The sequence below is a fragment of the Silene latifolia genome, chromosome 10 (genome assembly GCF_048544455.1).
Source record: "Silene latifolia isolate original U9 population chromosome 10, ASM4854445v1, whole genome shotgun sequence".
In the NCBI taxonomy this organism is placed as follows: Eukaryota; Viridiplantae; Streptophyta; class Magnoliopsida; order Caryophyllales; family Caryophyllaceae; genus Silene; species Silene latifolia.
The window spans coordinates 69,355,184-69,370,135 of record NC_133535.1 but is presented as its reverse complement, the minus strand read 5'-3'; the positions used below and the strand labels follow the sequence as shown (position 1 = coordinate 69,370,135).

At 38.5% G+C, this 14,952-nt stretch overlaps 1 non-coding gene across 1 annotated transcript; it reads right to left on the bottom strand.

The window, feature by feature from the left end:
• Positions 1 to 13,829: 13,829 nt before the first annotated feature.
• On the bottom strand, positions 13,830 to 13,936 carry LOC141610084 (small nucleolar RNA R71). The gene has a single exon (XR_012527978.1). It is a non-coding gene; the product is annotated as a small nucleolar RNA R71 (small nucleolar RNA).
• Between the last annotated feature and the right edge of the window lie 1,016 nt (positions 13,937 to 14,952).

Genomic DNA, 14,952 nt, shown 5'->3' with positions numbered 1-14,952 from the left:
AACACCTATGAATCTCTTGTTCATTAGAGCCACGCTCGCCCAAGCGGGGTGTTCTCTTTTTACCTTGAGTAAGTAGGGTGGTAAGCGGTTATCACACGCCAAAATTGGTTGGACTCAATGGGATATAAGACGGTCTTGTGTTCCGAGGCTAGTAGATGGATTTAAAGAAATTCGTCGACCAAGAGTTCTAGAGGTAGAATTAGTCAACGTGACTTACAGAATTTACACAATTATGGGATGTTTCGCCCAAGCGATGCTCATTTTTGTTTAATATTTGGGTCTTGGAATCATTTATATAATTTAGTGGGAGATCATTATATAAATGTTAAAACTTGTTAAAGATGTTTCACAAGTAAAATTAAAACATTGAATGTTAATTTTTCTTATTTTTCGTTCATTCTCATATATGTATGGCATCGCGCACTTCATCCTCCTTTCTCTATTTATTGTTATACTTGTTTCATTCTTTCATAGAAAACGGTTTCTTTGAAGGAATTAATGATTGGTAACATGATTTACCAATTCACCTACATAAGCTTACAACGATTTTTGCGGTTATTATACAACTTAATTAACGTCCATACATATTAAAAAGGGGTTTCATGTTACAAACTCATATTACGAGTTTAAAAGGAAGTCACATTTTATCAAGAGAGTCTTAATTTCGGAAGTGACACCTCCATCATGATGATGACATATTAGTTTTAATTACTCAAGTGTAATTCAAAAGTTTGCGAAAAGAGTTTCCAAAAACACTTATAATACTCCAATATGATACCGTCAAATGGCTCACTTCGAGAAAGGCCAAATCAATTGTTTATGCGCTAAAGAGTTTAGGCATATGATAACAATTGAACGGTTAGGTAGTCAAATTTCGCAAGAAGTTGAGATTTTGCCACATGTTGCACTCACTTTATAGTAATTCACTCTTACTAAGTGTATAAAATATCACGAATGACATGAAGAGAGGTCTTCATGAGATTCATTTTTGCTTGAATGAAGCAAAGAGAAATGTGAAAGTGAGTGGGAGTTAAGAAGAATCAACCCGAGATGTATGCGAAAGAACAAAAGTTGAAAGAGACATCTACTCAATGGATAGGCTAGTTCCACTATCTTGGTATGAGATATCAAGTATGGGTCATTTCTTTGTAAAGAAGTTTACATGAATTGATAAAACGTAAGACGTCTAACATAGGACATTTTGTATCGAAATGGTGCTAGAGTAGCAATGATTTCGATAGGGACAAATGTACTTAAATTTGATTTTAAAAGAATGTAAGTATCTATGTTTATACATAGAAGGCATCACTCATGTGATTTAAAACAAAATGTTGTACCTACTCCTATGATGACTTGGTGGTTGGTTTAGACCACTCAAGTTAGAGGAATTTTACATTCTTCACGAAAACTAAATATTATACTATTTTGTAGATTTTAATGTCTCTAATTCGGTGAACCCAAATTGATCAAACCTCAAGTAAATTCGTTTACACGAATAAACGATAAGCACATCGAACAACCATTTGATTATGAGTCTTATGGTATGTGTGCATGTATTATGTTTTCGTTTGCAGAAAAGAAACACAATAGTGAGGTGATTGACCATATACATACAGATGTGTAAGGACAATAGTTGGTTATATATATACTTCGTTACTTTTACCGTAATGTTAAGTAGATATGAAAACCTCATATCTATTTAATAAGACATAAAAGTACTTTTTTGAAACGTGGAATTTTTTCAAAATGAGGTAGTAAACCAATAGCACGTCAAGATCAAGATGTTGATCGGAAGTTTCAAAGTAATGACTTTGAAGATCAAATGGGTAATATCAAGTAATGACCTTGTTAATTACTAAGAAGATTGTGAACCAGTTCACATAATACCTTCTCCTTGGGACACCATAGAGTATGGTGTAGTCAAGTATATAAACCGAACTTTATGAGATATAGTTTGAGGGTTTTCGCAATTTTTGTAAGCTATTTTCTCACTAAAAGTTTAAAACCCGACTATAATAGCCTAAATGACTCCATATGAGATATGGATAGGGAGAGTCCCTAACTTGTCTTTTTATACATTTGGGATCATAAATGTTTATGTTCAGAACCAATTTGTATATTTGTGAGGGTTATCCAAAATTGAACCACTTGGTTTTTACTCCTCCAAAACGAGAACAAAGAGTTTGTGGCTCATAATACTGTCTTTCCAGAAAGATTTTCATTTTCTGGAAGAAAGAGTGGGAGAAATTTTGAACTTATGGAAGTCCAAGACCCACAAACTGAGTATAATGCAAGAAGACGTTCTTTATTGTGGCTCAGTGGTTATAAGGAGATCATTTTGCGATAATATTGCGTTACTTTTCAAAAGTGACGAATCTTAAACCCTAATCAAAGGCTTTTCTATAATATGAACTCTATGTGATGGCATGTCACCATGCAATTCGAATTGATATCCTTGCACACGATGCGATAAGGAAGGAAACACGAGATGTTTTCGAGACTTGATTTAAGGTGAATACTTTGGTTGGTTACCTTGATCTTGTCGTTAAGGTTACATAAGATGTTTAAAATTTGGGCTTGTTATAAAGAGTTTGTGACAACCCAAATGCCTTTATCAATTCGTATGGTCTTAGCAATATAGCCTCTCATGAGGATGAGTTTAGGCAAAAGGATAAAGAAACTTTCTCCTTGAATGTATCTTATGAAGGGAGAAGTTTTGTTGATGTTGTCAATGTTAAGAAGCCTAGCATGCTTGAAAGATCCCTTTTTGTGATTTATATACGTCAAAGAGTTGGAACTTTGGGTTCAATCATGTAGTCTATCAAAACGGTATTACTCGAGTGTCGAGATAACATGATGATACATGGAGTTTAGTGGGAGCTAAAGTGAGTTTCTTAGTCTAAAATATGTGCTTGACATATTATTGACTAGAAATGTAGCTAAGGTGATATTTCTTAGTCTAAAATATGTGTTTGACATATTAGTGACTAGAAATACTGTCGGGTAAATACTTGAGAGTATTATGGCGCATCTTAAATATCCGGATCTAATGAGATAGATCTCCATGGATACTAGCACCTTAGTCAAGAGACTTATGTGATAAGATTTTTGACTCGTTCAAGTTGTTGAATAAATTAATATGATCTTTTTGCTTCCGCTGCAGGATCTATTAAATATGCTAAAAGCTGCTCTCGTCGGGACTTATTATATTGAGAATATGAGAAGTCATTACCAATAATTTCCTAGTGAGTGTCACTAGATAATTATCAAGAGCAACCTTGAGTACTTGAGAAGCACTGAGGATTTAATCTTGTAGTTTGGAGGAATTTGTAAATTTTGTGTAAAAGGATTACACGGAAACATTCCTATGCTTATAAGATGTTATGGGCCTCGTTAAGGAATGATTAGCATGTAAGAGTGCTATGTGCATAAAGAATAATATGTATAAGAAGTTATACATATGTGTATAAGAAGTTATACATGTATAAAGCAAACATGTATGAGGAGTCATACATAAAAGATGTCATATGAAGGATGTGTATGTATAAGTGTTATACGTACAAATCATGAACGAAAGCTAAGTACATTACAACATCCGATGTTGTAAGAGAGATAGTTGATAACCGGAATTTAATGGGACTAGAGTAGTTCTGTTAGCCGAATATCGTATCCCAAAAGACTGTGAAAACAGTGGGAGTGTTTGACTGGCTTTAGAACCAGAGTCTAAAAACTTATTTAGACGTGTACTTAGAAATGTTCTATGTGATGAAAAGATTGCATAGAACAAAAGAAAATAGCAATGGAAATTAGAGTAATGCAACTGTTGCTTATCCTCTAACCAAAGCCGTAGACGTGATGGTTATGTCATCTCAATGTGAATTGAGGAGTATACCTTAATTGCTAAAGATCGTTATGTAAATATTGGATAGAGTATTGATATTTACATAAGTGATGATCGCATTCATTATTAGAGTTTCTTTAAGAACTCAATTATTCAGTTTGACTGAAAACATTGAATACCTTGTTTATCTGAATAAGTTGTGGAGACAATGTTGAACACTATTCAAGTGAACAAGATGAACATTGTATTTTGTCCCTAGTCACTTAATTAGGTGACGTCTTGGAGTGACTAGATTGTAAGTCGATTGATGGTTGTTCAACGCCATGAGGTCATACGTGATGACTAGTCGATTACATAGGCAGAGTGTGTGACACTTTGCCGGACAGTGACCATTTAGAGAGTCCCTAAGTTCTATTATAGACGCCTGGTCATGGCGGGGATCTCTAAGATGTTCTAATGAGTCGATTCTTTTGACTGGAGACTATTATCTGAGCAAGTGCAGTTTTCGAGTGACTTTGGTTTTTGTCCTAGGTCGTGCTGTGAATGGAGGCCAAAAGGGCATTTACTAGGTCATGGTGATCTGTATTGTGCAATAGGATAGATATGGCATACAGGAATTGTCCACCCACGTTGGGTAAACTATATCTCAAGGCCACTCGAGGAGTTAATGACTACAAATGCGTAGCCACGCTCGGAAGTAATCTGTGAGAGAGTTTTTCGGTCAGGTAGTCACACTCCCGATCGAGAAAACCACTCGCGATATGTTCATGTGCAAGTGCGACCTAAAAGACACATTGCATTAAGTGGGAGATTAAAACGGACAAGAGAATTGGTAGCGCACACCTTGTGTCGGACAAGTGGGAGATTGTTGAAGTTCGTGTCCTCCACAATAGTGCGTTTACATAATAAATCTCATTAAAGGAATATCATCAGATATTTAATTATTTGATCCTCGTCAGTTGATTAACGTAAATCGATAACGGTTGGCTGACTAGAGTTTGACGTTATTGTCGTGAGACGGCGGTGATCAACTGACCCCTTTCGGTCACACCTATAGGAACGAACCCCAATTGACAACTAATTAATTGTATGAGATACAATTTATTTAGTCCCCTTATTTATAGACTAAAAGGTTAGTCAATTATTTTTAGAGAGATTTCGAGTTGCGAACTCGAGGCACGACAGTTATTATTTAATTATGCGATAATTGAATAATAAATTTTGGGAGACGGGTTTTAGTTAATTAATTGTTAATTCGCTAAAATTGTACTAATTGATTAATGTGATTAATATTAGTACGTAAATAATATGTGTAGCGGTACATGTATATTTATGGAGTGGTTTGAACTAATTAATTATGGAAGTATTTAAACATGAAACGATGTTTAAAATAAAATTACACGTATTTGTGCGACAAATATAAGAACTAATATGGACCCGTAAATGGGCAAGTGGACCGTGTAAATGAAGTTAGTGGATGATTATAATCATTTCACTTTTACTTGTTTTTCTTCCATAAGTTGTCATAACATCTTTGTGCATGTGACAAAAGATTGGACAATATTAAAACAAATTGACTCCTTCACTCCATCAATTCCACCCGCCACTTCCTCCATAATAAGACCAAATTGTTGTTCATTTTCTACACTTCACTTGTACATTTTTGCATGTGATATCTTTCTTGGTCTTCCTCTCTCTAAAATTAATATACATCTTTACTAAGAAGTTAGTAATCAAAATTTATTACTAAGAGTGTTAGTAATATTACAAATATTATCAAGGGAATAATTTTAACAAGTTTCTAGTAAAATACTTGTTAGATTTTTGGGTTGAGTTCTTGGGTGCATCTTGAAGGAGATCTTCTCTTTGAAGATTTGTTAGGAGGATCATCCTTTTGTTATAAGCTCAAGAACAATCAAGCTAGGAGATCTTGATTGTGCCCAAATACTACCATAAAAATCTATGTAAGGAAATTGTTTTTCCTTAACTTTCATTTTTATGCTTTTATATTTGCATGCATGTTACATAGATCACTAAAATGATAAATTATGAGATAATTTAATTTTTATTAGAGAGTCTAATATGGATCTATGATCTTTCAACACCAAGGACAAAAATGCTGGCAAGCTAGCTCCTATATGGGAAGGACCTTACCTGATTGATTAAATAGTAGGACAGGGAGCCTATAGACTACAAACCCTGGACGGAGAATTGATCCCCAGATCTTGGAACATTTCCCACCTAAAGTTATTCCATGTTTAAACCCAAATATCTTATGATCCAAATCAGGTAAGACCATTAACTTTGTATCTTGCCTGACTAAGTCTTATATGGAAAACCCCTGAATAAAATCATTTGACCTTAACATGCTGTATTTTTCTGCTACCTGCTATCTTGCCTGAATATCTGCCTACTTTATTTCAATACAAATTCTATCATGTCTGCCTATTTTATTCTTACTATGTTGAATCCTGAAAACTTTTTTTACGCCTTTTTTCCATAAACTGTATATTACACACAGGCTTAAACAAATGTTCAGGATTGAGGGTCACTCTACCCAGCCTGAACAAAGCATCTCAAAAATGCTTCACAAAACTTAGCACCTGCCTGCCTGACCGAAAAAAACTAAGCTCAGTACAAAAATAAAAAAGACAAGTACAATGGTGGAAAAGACCAGACCACTTGTCTAAAAGCCCTCCAGACAGGCTGAGGGCCATAAACCTTCCCGACTGGCAACCACCCCTCTTACTAAAAAGCCTTCCTGACAGGCAAAAAAACCATGATTTCCTAAAAAGGATCGAGAGCCATAAGCCCTCCTGACTGGCAACCAACCCTCTTACTAAAAAGCCCTCCTGACAGGCAAAAAAGCCATGATTTCCTAAAAAGGATCGAGGGCATAAGCCCTCATGACAGGCATCTTTCTAACAAAATACTTCGAAATGCATTATTAAAGGTACCAATTACTCAAACCAAGATATTCAAAGGAACCAGAAAAACGTCTTCAAATTGCATCAAGACAAAAAATATTGCCTAGTGAACATCCCTCCTGGGTAGGATAAAACACTAGCAATATTTAAAAATTGTTTATCCAGGGAACATCCCCTCCTGGATGGACGAAAACAAAAACAACTACCCTAAAAACCAAAGTCACCTAGCCTGCCTTGGAAGCAGTAGCAGAGCTAATTCCTTCATCAACAGGCTCCTCCTCCTCATCATCATCCTCTCCATCAGCAGCTTCACCGCTCTTTTCCTTGGACGGGGAAGAATCTACCTCGTCGTCAGCATGCAACTTGTAAAGGTCAGGATAAGTGGCATTGAGATCAGCCATCTCCTGATCAGGATTCCAGTAAGGCCTGACTTCAATAGGCTCCTTCATGGCATCTACACGACCCTTACCAAAGAAGTAAAGAGCAGCATCCTTGTATCTACCCTGCAGCAAGTCCCTCTCAGCAGCCAACTCCTCATTCACCTTCAGCTGCTCCTGCATAGCCTGCTTCTCAGCCTTTAACTCTTCCCGGACCGTGTCAAACTTGGCCTGGAGAGATTTCAGGGCATTTTGAGCAGAACCCAGCTTTGATGTCTCCATCACCAACTGTGCCTTCTCTGCCTCATTATCTTCCTTCAAAGTTTGATTTTTCGATTTTGCCACTTCCAAATCTATTTTCAGGGTGGCAACATCCTTCTTCAGGCATTGCACCTCCCAGTCTAAAGTATCCTTAACACCATTTGCAGATTCCAAATGACAGGCGCCCCTTAACATATCATTCACATTCTGCAAAAATATCACCAATCAGGCAAAGAAAAACAAAACGCAACCAAAACAAACCTGACAAAAAATTACCTCCTGCAGCAAAGTAACCAGGTTAGCAGCATGATCCCTAGAGCGGTACATAGCAGCCAAAGCACGAGCAGAAGACTCCTCGGCCTGGTACTTATAGAAAGGATCATCAACCAAGAAAGAATGGGCCTGGATCTGTTCCTTGGCAAACTTGGCCTCATCAAGCCTGGCCCTGACTCCCCTGTTCTCATCAACCCCCTCTGAAGTCTCATCAGGCCTCTTCCTCTTTTCAGCACGGCCAGGCTCATCGACCAAAACCTTTAGAGGAGATACCAACTGAGTTTGTTGGGCAGGCGCTTGAACCTGCAACGTACTATCACTCCCTGTAGCCTCGCTACTCAGTGATTTTTCCCCTGTAATCTGAGAGACACATACCTTCACCAAGGACAAACCAAAGCTAGCAATTCTAGCAGAAGCCCTGGTAGCTACACGACGAAATTCTATTAGTAATACTAACATGTTTTCAAATAAGAAAAATTCACAAAGCTAAGACAATGAAACTTATTGCTTGACAAAGAAGCCCCTGAAGCTTTAGCACCCTTAACAGCTTTATAGGTGCTCAACTTGGCTTTCTTGAAGCGAGGCATAGGTGATTGCCCCAGACAGGCAGGCCATGTTCTCTCCTCCTCAGGCAACGCCATAAAAGCAACAATCCGGTCAGCCGATCCCTCAGCATAAGGATTATTAGCCCAATCAGCCACTACAAGGACAAATCAAGTAAGCCTATTTTTAACAAATCAAAACAAATTATCCTTAACCAAAATTGAGTGCATGAAGAAGAAATTACCTCCCTTGACAGCAGGATAATAAGATAATCCAGATCAGGGGCAATGGAATCAGCCCTGATGAACATATAAGTCTGCGCCCATCCTTTATCATCACCTGAATAAAAATCGGTGAACAGATCAGCCATCTTCGACCTGACTCGAAGATTAAAACGACCGACAGAGTTGCTCTTCAGATGATAGACATTCTTAAAATCATCAAGAGTGATGACCAGTTTGTGCTTAGCACACAATTGTTCAACAGAGTGAACGATCTTCCAAACCATTGGCATGAGTTTGAAAGGAGGAACCCTGACAGCCCTGATAACCTCAGCCATAAATGGAGAAAGTGGAAGCTGGCAACCTCCCTTTAATGCCCACTCAAAAATACAGAACCAGCCAGGACTACACCAATTAGCCCTGACTGGACTACTTTCAGGAATCCAAACTTCAGCCTCAGTAGGAAGAAGACCCTTGCCCTTCAAATAATGCTCGAAAGCAGGCTTCAACTAATTAGCCTTAGGAAAGGAGGCAGACAAAGCCCTCACAGGGGCATAAGTAACTCCCATGTGCGTCATAGACAATTTCTGGAGGAGCAGGAACCTCCATAACCTCATCCTATGGGATGATTTCAGAAACATCAATAACTAAAGAGGTTTTCTCAACCTCAGCAGCAGCCTTGGATGCAGCTGTCTTTTTTTTCCCCCCAGCCATTTTTCAGATTTAAATTTGAAGAGTGATTTTTTTAGAAGAGACAAAATTGCAAAGAGAATTTTAGAGAAAGAAAGAAAAGTTTGAGGAATGGAAATATGAAGGCAAAGATGAACGGAGCAAGGTATTTATAGCCACAAAAATAAACGGGAAATGCAAGTGGACAAACCTAATCATGATTCTCCTAGGGTTTGATGAACCTACCTCATTTATGGTAAACTAGCCGTTATAGAAGTTGAAGCAAACACAAACTCTTTCCGGTAAAAAATCTTATACACCTTTTTGCCTGGCCCGAATTTTTATCTCCTTATTTCTGGCCAGATCCATTGGGAATAAGAAGATAAGGGGCAATTATTTGGCCCAGAATTACCCTGCCTCATCAGATATAAGTCAGGCGACACTCAAGGCCAAGCCTGGACTAAAATCATCTATGGCAAGACAATTGGGACACCTGCTCAGGCATCAATCATGAGGGAAAGACAGGACATGCACCTAATAGGCCTGGCCTGAAAAGATACCACATCAGGGATAAAGGCAGCATAACTGAAGCAAGTCAGGCAACAAGGGAAGCGTGGTCAGGCTGTAGAAGAAGAGTTCCTATAAATAAGGAAGACCCATTCAACATTCAAACAAGAACATAGAAGAATTGACCAAGCAAGGCTAACGGTTGGAATTTAGCAACAGTCTATTAACCACTTCCGAGTAAATAGGGCACGAGTCCTATTTACCAGGAAACCCTAAACTGATCTTGAATGGACCATTGGCAAGCCACTATAAAAAGGAGAGAAGAAGGAAAGAAGAAACACATTGACACAATTACTTACTCGTACTCTACTCTAATATTTACCCAACAAACGGTCTTAGCATTATTATTGAGCAGCCTTGTTAATTATTTTGCTTGACATACACATTCCCTGTCAGGCTATCTAAAGTCATAGTGATAATCCATCCTGCCTTGGTGCCCGTGGTTTTTTGCCTTATTCCCAAGGTTTTTCCACGTATAAATCTTTGTGTCATACTTTTCCATTTATTTTCCTATTTGTTCAATTATATTCGTCAGGCGATTAAAATTGAGTTAGATCACCCTGCAAAATCTTCCCTGGAAGGACATTTTCTTCGTACAAATTCCTGCTAAAACAGCAACGGACCTAGTGGGCCCAGAACACTCATCTGCAATCAGGACAAAACATAAATACGTCAGCCGAAATTTTGGCATTACGACGGCACAAAATGGACAAATCCAAAAAAAAAAAAAGCAAACCACCTGCAAATGCAAAACAGAACAAGGGTAAACCCGCCCAAACCCATCCAACAAAAACACTTCACAAAAATCGCACAAGAAAAACGACTCGCCCTTCTTTTCAAGCAGAAGACGAGTCAAAACAACAAAAATTTCAAAAACCACCCAACACCTCAAAGCCCACACAAGACCAACAAAATAAGCGATAAAAATTCCCGACACAACTGGGTATTTTTCACAGCTCAAAAAAGGCAATGTTACGCCGATCCGGGCACAATTAGGTCAAAAATTTAAAACACGGCGACGACAAAACAACGTGACTTAGTCACGTCTTACAGTGACCTAAACTACCGTTAAGGTCCATTTCAAGACAAACCGGCTCAATTTGAGCCCAGACAGACGCTTATTTCGCCAGCATAAGACCGTCTCACAAAGGCAAAAAATTCAAATTTTGCCCACAACGCCCAACAAAGGTCCAATATGGCAAAGACGGTCTTCCCCGACTACAATGAAACCTAGTGGGGAACACAACTCAAGCAAACAAACACGACATTGTGAAATAAGACGGTTTTCTGTCTCATTCACGTTTTTCGAGCCTAGGGAGCGGGAACGGGGCCAAAATGCAAACTAAAAGAACCCCTATACTCCTAAACAGGTTTCTAACCTAATGCAATCATCAATTTCACTCGAAAATGGGCTAAACAAAAACGCCCAAATCGATTTTCGAGGGATTAGGGTTTCGCCCTAATTCAATTTACAAAAAGACAAACAAATTCAAATGGATTCGAAAGGATTTACATACCTAGAGATGACATAAAGGCAATGGCACGAAATCAAGCAAGCAGCAAAGTCGAAAAATGGCGATTTTTCGTGGTTTTTTGTGGTTTTGTGTCGAAGAAGACGAAGACTATGGGGTGCTTGGCCACCTCGCTTCTTTTTACAGAAAAAAGGGGAGCCCCATTCCCTCTGATGTGACCATAATTGGCGCATATTTTGCCCCCGAATTAGCCTTGTTTCCATGCTTTTTAGTGCTTATTTGGGTCATTTCTTATCTTTAGTTCTTTGTTTTGCATATTCTTTGAGATTTTGATCCCTTGGTAGGAAAGGAGTAAGAATCTTGCATTTTCATGGCAAAACGAGACTAAATTGATCGAATTCAATGACCAAGCATCAAGGAGGGACAAGATTAGAAGGCCTTTGTACATATCATAGTAGAAGAGCAATGTTGAGAAAAGATCCTTGAGTCCCCAAGGAAATCCCCAAGGAATTTATGAAGAAAAGGGAAGAAAAGAAGAAGATTTGTTGTCGATCGACAATCCGAGCGGATTGTCACCAATCCGTCCGTCCCAGCAAAGAAGACAATCCGAGCGGCTTTGCCACAATCCGCGCGGATTCCCCCTCCACAATCCGCCCGGATTCCCCTGAATCCGCTCGGATTCCAACGCCAGAATCCGCCCGTCCCGACCCTATTCCGCCCGGATTCTAGCACAGCACGGATTGTCTTCTCCAAGCTACGAAGAAAGAAGCCCTTCTCTCAGAAAATACCGGCTCCTCCTTGCTCATATTAAAAAGTGTAATTACTAGTTTAGCCCTTAGTTAACCCTAGTGCATCCTCCCTAATTTCCACTATAAATACCCCATTAGTCTAATTAGAGGAGCATGTTCATCTTATCAATAATTAGTGTAGTTAATATCAATCAAATCTCTCTTTAATATTGTAATCAAGTATTAATCAAGTTTTAATCCAAGTTTTAGTTCTTTAATCTCTCTTTTGTTCATCCTTTATTTTGGGTAATTGAAGATTATTTTGGGTTATTGTTGGGAGATTGACAACCTCTCAATCAAGCATTCAAGTACTTCTTTTATCTTTGCTTTATTATTGGAATCATTAGTAGGTATAATCTTTTAATCCCTTTTTAATTATTGTTAATTACTTTCATTTATTCATCATGTTTCATATTGTTGGTATGATTGACAACCTTGCTAGCATGATCAACATGATAATGAGTGAGTAGTCTCTTAGCTAGGGTTAATGGGTGATTAGGGGAAACCAACATGGGGAATGATTCATGCTTAAATTAATATGCTTTCATGTTTTATTTGCTTGCTTGTTTTGATCTCAACTCATGCACATGTTATATTTGATGAAATGCTAAGCCTATGAATCCTTGCATTTACTATCATCTTCTATCTTTTCAATGAGACTTGTAAGACATAACCCAACTCGAGTCTCATTAGACCATGCATGTTGTTGAGTAGGGAAGATTAAGTCGACTTGTAGGTGTTGTACAATCTAATCGATTCGGCTCCGGGACCCAAACTTTCCTAGGATTGTAAGATATAACCCAACTCAATCCATCACAACAATAATTGCTTGCTTATAATTTGAGAACATGTTTGTATGATCATATCCCATGATTCCCCTATGATCTCATGACACCCTAGTGCCTTTAATCAATTGTTTACACCCCTTTAATTCATCTTGCTTGTTTATTTTCATTGCTATTTTAGTTTAGTAACCTTCTACATCAACCCAATTTGTGACACCCCTTAGACACCACTAGTTACAATAGAAATCTCATTTCAACTCCCGTCCCTTGGGATCCGACCTTTACTTACCTCTTTACTAATTGTAGAGTTGTTTGTGGAGCTATAAATTGTGTTTTGATTCGACCGTGACCAACGACCACATCTTAATTTGTGAATACTTAACGGGATCGCATCAAAAATGGCGCCGTTGCCAGGGACGGTGTTTGTTTGATTTAGATTTCTTTTTATTGTCATTAGTTGTGTCTTTCTTCGCCTTGAGGAAGTAAAACTCCTCAAGGTTTGTTCTAATTGTTTTCGAGTTGTTTGATATTTTGCATGTCTAGAAGGTTACAAAGTGATTTGTTACCTTTTGACCGTGAAATCGAAAGAACCTTGACGAACAGTAGGAGAGTTGTTAGGAGGAATTTACGAGGTATTAGTGAAGTTGTCCAACCCACTAGTGAGTTTGTCAATCCTTTCGCAATAGAAGGAGAAGAAAACCCATTACACAATACCCCACAAAATCCACCTACAATGCCAAAATTCTCGTCACACTCCGTACCCACCGAGGAGAATCTACCAAATGGTACTCCTACACCGCAACATCTCACCGGAAATTTTATTGCCAAGTCCGCCTTCATCCAATTAGTTGAGAGGAGCCAATTCGGGGGGATGCCTAGTGAGGACCCTCATTCTCATATGGAAACCTTTTGCGACTATTGTGATGCTATCTCTCAAACGGGCGTGACTCAAGACCAAATTAGATGGGTCTTATTTCCTTTTTCCTTAATCGGCACCGCGAAGCAATGGTTGAAGGGCCTTGATAAGGCCACCCTTGGAATAGATTCTTGGAAGAAGTTGGCTCTAGCTTTCTACAAAAAATTCTACCCACCGGAAAAGACTAACATGCTAAGAGCTCAAATTACGGGTTTTAAGCAAAGGGATGAAGAGTCTTTGTATGAAGCTTGGGAGCGGTTCAAGGGAATTTGTCGCTCATGTCCTCACCATGGACTTAGCGAATGGTTTTTGGTGCAACAATTTTGGAATGGTTTATATGAAGATTCTAGGAACATTCTCAATATGGGATCAAATGGAATGTTCACCGAAGTTGATGACAATCAAACATGGAACAAGATTGAGGAAATGGCGGTCCATAACTCACAATATAGTAGGCCTCGCAAGGCTACTAGAGGAGGAAAGCATGAAGTGGACTCTGTTACTCAATTGGGTGCTCAACTTAGTGCTCACATTGACACAATCAACTTGAAGTTTGAACAAGCTATGGCTAGACTTGAGGAAAACTCAAAATCATCGAAGCATCATGTTAATGCCATGACGGCATCCTCATCAATCCCAAGTGGGATATGTGAGAATTGTGGAACTTTGGGACATGACCAAGGTGAATGTAGGGGGACAAATGAACAAGTGAATGCTTTCCAAGCATACAAGAGTGGTACCCCTTATTCCAACTTTTACAATGAAAACACCAAATTCCATCCAAATCTCTCATACAAAAGCCAAAATGTTCAAAACCCTCAAACAACATACACTCCACCACCCATGAGAAACCAAAATCAAAGACCCTTTTACAATCAAAACCAAGGTTACCAAAATTAAAATCCATACAATCACCAAAATGACCAAGGTTTTGATGTCCAAAAAGCGGTCCTCCAAATGCAAAAGAATCAACAAGAATTTTTCACTCAAATGCAAAAAGATAGCCAAGCAAAGGAAACCACCATCAACAACATTCTAGCTCACACCAAGATGTTGGAAACACAATTGACTCAACTAGCATCTTCAAGCTCACAAAGACAAAAGGGGCAATTACCACCTCAAAGTAATCCCCCTAGACATGAAACGGTTAGTGCCATTCACTTGAGAAGTGGTACAAGGTATGAAGCACCGAAGAAGCAAGTTGAGGATGAAGTTGTGGAAGCTAGTGAAAAGGAAGAAAGTGTGCAAAACTCCAAAGATGGAGAATCATCAAAAGAAGAAAGTTCAAAGAAAAATGAAGACAAGGCCAAGG